At 52.2% G+C, this 4542-nt stretch overlaps 1 protein-coding gene across 2 annotated transcripts in view; it reads right to left on the bottom strand.

Annotated features, from left to right (window-relative positions):
* Positions 1-2978, bottom strand: part of TSKU (tsukushi, small leucine rich proteoglycan) — a 16661-nt gene extending 13683 nt beyond the window's left edge. Inside the window, exon 1 of one of the 2 annotated variants that reach the window (XR_003550454.1) lies at positions 2279-2978. The gene's annotated coding sequence lies outside the window, so the exon portion shown is untranslated. The remainder of the gene's footprint in view (positions 1-2278) is intronic. The other variant, XM_006141029.3, reaches the window with a different exon arrangement.
* Positions 2979-4542: the final 1564 nt, after the last annotated feature.

Below are 4542 nucleotides of genomic sequence, written 5' to 3'. Positions count from 1 at the left end.
GGCCTTCCGTGCGCGGCGCGCCGCCCCGCCCCCAGCCTGCCGAGCTAGGGTTCCACCCTAGGGAGCGTCTCCAAAGAGCGCGGCTCCCGCTCTCTTTCCCGGCCTAGCTCTAGCTTCCTGCCTCTTGGGCTCCCTTCCTTCCCCCCCTGCAGGCCGGACAATCTCGGCAGATGGCCGCACTGCTGGCCACATCAGGAAGACGTAGTAAAGTTCTGGGCAAAGAACTAGGTGGGTGAGGGCTTTCCCTTCTCGAGTTGACCGCCACCTCCTCTCCCCATTTTTAAAAGAGAGAAAAGAGAGCCAGAGACATTAGTGAGCCAGAGGCTAAAAATCAGAAGCAGAGAAAGATGCTGGAAGAGGAGCCCATGGAGCAGAGCGGGGAGACCGACTCAAGCAGAAAGAGGAGGGGAGCGGCGGAAGGAGGGAGGGCGCCCACAGACAAGGCTTTTCTGGAGGAAACATGGCCTTTGGTTGGGTCTCTAGAAGGGAAACTGCCCCTGGGGCTAGGTTGCGGTTTTGGTCTCTTTCTGCTCTTCAGCCCAGCCTCTCTTGCCCTTTATGCTAAAAGGACAGGGGAGCATCTATAACCCCTTTTTAAGGGATGTGGGGAGAGACTACCTGGGAGGCATTTTCAGTCAGAGGGAGTTGAGTATGAGCTGCTGACCTGGGCGGTAGGGGCAGCTCTCAGGCACCTGGGAGACGCTGCGGAGGGGACCAGGGAGGCTTTGGGCTTGTGCCCATCCTCCCCAGAGCTTCTCCCTTGCTTTGGAGAACCTCCAACCCTCCCCGCAGAGATCAGGCTATGTTCTCCCTGCAGAGGCCCAGACTTGTTGTACCCACTCTTTCTGTTCCTTTCCTCAGTACATTTTCTTTAATTGAAAACAAAATTTACTTGGGAGTACGTGCACGTGGGTGTGTGCGCACTGGTGCACGCCTGTCTGCTGAGGGCAGGGAGACAAGTAGAGAGGTGATGAGTAGTAGAGGCCCCTGCCTCGGCCTTGGCAGCAGCATCCACCCACTGCCTAGAGAATAAAGTGGTCCTGCAGGTCCCCAGCCCGTACTCAAAGTTGTGTGTTCCTGGGGATTTGCCTGAGCTGGGACCCAGGGCCCTGCCAGGCAGGGAGGTATAGGGAGAAGGCCAGGAGCCTGGTCTTAGCTGTGAGGGAACAAGGAGAGTTCCCTTGCCCTTTTCCACCCATGTCCCACTAGTTTCAATCCCGGCTCCCAGAGCTGGCAGCCCTTCCAGAATCTTCCAGCCAGACTCCTCATCAGTCTTTGAAATGCTACCACAGTCTTTTTCCATCAGGTGTCCTCAAGGGGGCTTCAACGCTGTGCCCCCTGGAGCCCTCTGGAGTCAGCACCCTCCCATCCCCCACTCCCCTCGCCCACATCCCCACCCAAGCTGCCAACAGGAGGGAGAGCTGAAATCAACATCTGGAGAGAGCCAAGCACTGCAGGTCCTAGCCCTGCCATTTAGCCAGCCTTGGGGGACTTAAGACAACTTAACTAACCTCTCTGAGTTGCCACAGCAGTAAAGTACCATGTGAAACTGCCCTGGAACTGCTCAGGGACTGCCCCAGGGGCCAGCCAGGTGTAAAGAGCTGTCTATCCTGTTTACCTCTTTTGAGAGGCTCCTTTGGGGACCTGCAGCCCAGCTGGCTGGACCATGCCTGCAAAGGGGGTGGCAGCCAGTGGCCCTGGGTTCCCAGGAAGTTGAGAACTTTTCCGCTGAGTCTGTTTTATGCTCTTGTGAGGAATAAAGAGGGTAATTTAGGTAAAACATTAGTCTGGCTGGCTGGAAGCTCTGTGTGGGCTTATTGCTAAGATGTCTGCCATCAGGGATTGGAGTTGAGGCTGGGGAACCCCTCTAGCTTGGGAGGGGAGCGGACAGGAGAGTGGCTCTCTGACTTGTCTAGCCTATGGGTCTGCTGACTCCCGTTTCAGGGCCCCTGACTGCCAAGACCCTTGTATGCAGGCTCCAGGCCCCCTCCAGAGCCTCTCACATAAGTAACATAAATAACATAAACCTGGTAAACAAGCCTTCTCACTTTGGCTGGTCCCTGGGCACTTCCACATTCATCATTTCCCTTGATCTTCCCCACCTTGAGGTGGCCTCCAGGAGCTTCCTGGGAAATCCCCTCAGCATCCCCCCTCCCCCATCTCTGTGCCTCTGGTTCATCTCCCAGCTTCAAGGCTTCTCCCCTGCCCTGTCTGCTGCCACACTGCCCCCACTCCACCAGTGCATGACCTTTGTAAACTGCAAATCTGCAAAACGAACCTGACATGAGCTGCTGAAAACCTTTCAATGGCTTTGGTATGCCATGCCTATGTGCACAACCTCCCCCTTCCCCACCTCTTCTGTCAGTTGTGGCCACCTCCTCTTATACAGCCCAAGCTGTAGTCTTCTTGTCACTTGGAAATGAGGGGGAGGGACTTGCAGGCGGTAGTGCCTTTGCATTCTTCAAGTGTTTGTCCACTGTCTCCTCTCCCAGGAAGCCCACTGTTTGGCAAAGTTGTCTGTCCTATTATGTTGCCTTGACCTTTGTACATAAACATTGTCATTGTCACCATTGTGGCCATCCTGGCTGCTGTGTCATGCTGGAGTCTGAGCTGGATACTCTTAAGATTGTTACATCATTTGATCCCAGCAAGCACCACCCAAGTTGATGCAGGGGAGGCCCACAGTGGGGAGGGATCTGTCCCCGGCTGCACAACCAGGACAGGGGTTGGGGCTCCATTCCTTGCTCTTCTGCAGAGTCATCTCCCCAAAGAGCAGACTGTGTTGTAGCAGAGAAGCCTTGCAACCCCGGGGGCCCAGACTAGTCATTGGGCCATCTCTTCTAGCTCGAGACGTCAGGCAAGCCACTTCCTTCCCCAGCCTCAGTTTCCTTACCTGTGAAATGAGGATAAAAGCCTTGCCTTGGAGCCAGCGGCTGATGTGGTAGTGAAGGCACTGGATTCCCACAGGGCCAAGTGACAGCTTGTCCTGGACTCGGCAGCTTGCTTTCTCACTTTCTATCTGATGAGTACATGTGCCCTATAGCAAGTTAAGAAATAATAATCAATAAAATTAAATAAATAATTCTTAAAAGAAAAGAAAGAAGCCCTCACAGGGATATTGGGAGATAAAATATATTAATGCAGATGCAAAAGTGTAAATTGTATAAATTGCTGTGTGCTTTTTAAATTTAATTAATTAATTTATTTATTTATTTTTAGTTTGCTATAGGGCACGAGCACTCACCAGAGAGAGACCAAGAGAGAGAAATAGGGAAGGTGGGAAAGCAAGCCACAAGGTCTGGGACTTGAACCATGGTTGGTCATGTAGGAGTCTAGCACTCTAACCACCATGCCACCTGCTGACCCTGCTGTGTGTGAAGTTTTTTTAATTATTTATTTCCTTTATTTTATTTATCATTATATTTATTTTCAATTTGTTCAGAGGGAGACAGAGAGAGAGAGAGCAAGCAAGCCAGCAGGTCCAAGACTGAGCCGTGGTCAGCCATGTGGGAGTCCAGCACCCTTAACCACCACAATGCCACCTGCTGGCCCTGCTACTGTGTATTTTTAATGGACTTACCTACCCAGGACCAGCTGCACTGTGGGGCAGGGTAATCGGCTGAGTAGTTGGCTGAGTATCTTTTTATCATAGAACTCTCAACTGAGTGTCAAAAGGCACCACTAGTCCCTATGGCTGCCTCTCTCCTGTGTTTTTCATCATCGCTGTCAAGCCCTGACAGACACCCTCCAAGTCCTACATATCTCCACAAGCCCCTGGGATTTCAAACTTCCTTTTTTCTTTCTGCTGCATTTTCTTCTTTCCACCTGTCAGAGCTGCCAGGTCTGAAGTTAACAGCACATCGGACCACATGAAGAAACGATAGAAAAGAAGAACTGGAGAACAGTAATGTGTTTCTACACCTCGCTCTGGTTCTGTGGATCTGGGTGGCAACAGGTCACGTGGCTCGTGTTTTTTTAGGAGCTGCTCTGATATTTCAGCTTGAGGGCTGCGGTGCATGCAGAGCACCTCAGAACTGGCAAAGTCCTTATTTTAGACCTCTGAGCAAACTTCCTAAGAAGTTCATTATTCCCTCCATTTGGAAGTGACTCATCCAGGGTCACACAGCTGGCTGGACCTTACAACTGGCTCCTCAGGTAATGCCAACTCTTCTTCTGCAGGTAGAATTCTGTGCCTGGGCTTTACTGGTGCCCCAGCAATCACGACGTGACAAATACTCTTCCTTTCCTCCCAAATCAAATGCTTCCCTGAATATTTCTCTCCCACTCTTCCACCTCCATGGTTTTTCTCATGCCCCGAATGCCTTTCTCAGCCCAGCCTCCTAGCTGCGGTCCACCTATTCCTCCTTCTTCATAGGACCTTTCCATTGCTCAGGTTCTCTTCCTTTGAGCCGGGAAGCACTCAGTGTTTGCCTTAGTGCCCTGCTCTCTGACCCTCCTGCCTCATTCTGGGACTCCAAGGTCCCCAGCCATTGGGTCTCCTTGCAGATTCTGGCACTTCTTTGCTGCCTCCGGGTCTTCATT

The sequence above is a fragment of the Tupaia chinensis genome, unplaced genomic scaffold (genome assembly GCF_000334495.1).
Source record: "Tupaia chinensis unplaced genomic scaffold, TupChi_1.0 Scaffold000047_1, whole genome shotgun sequence".
Taxonomy (NCBI): domain Eukaryota; kingdom Metazoa; phylum Chordata; class Mammalia; order Scandentia; family Tupaiidae; genus Tupaia; species Tupaia belangeri.
The sequence above is the reverse complement of the archived record's forward strand: the minus strand, read 5'-3'. Positions and strand labels throughout refer to the sequence as shown.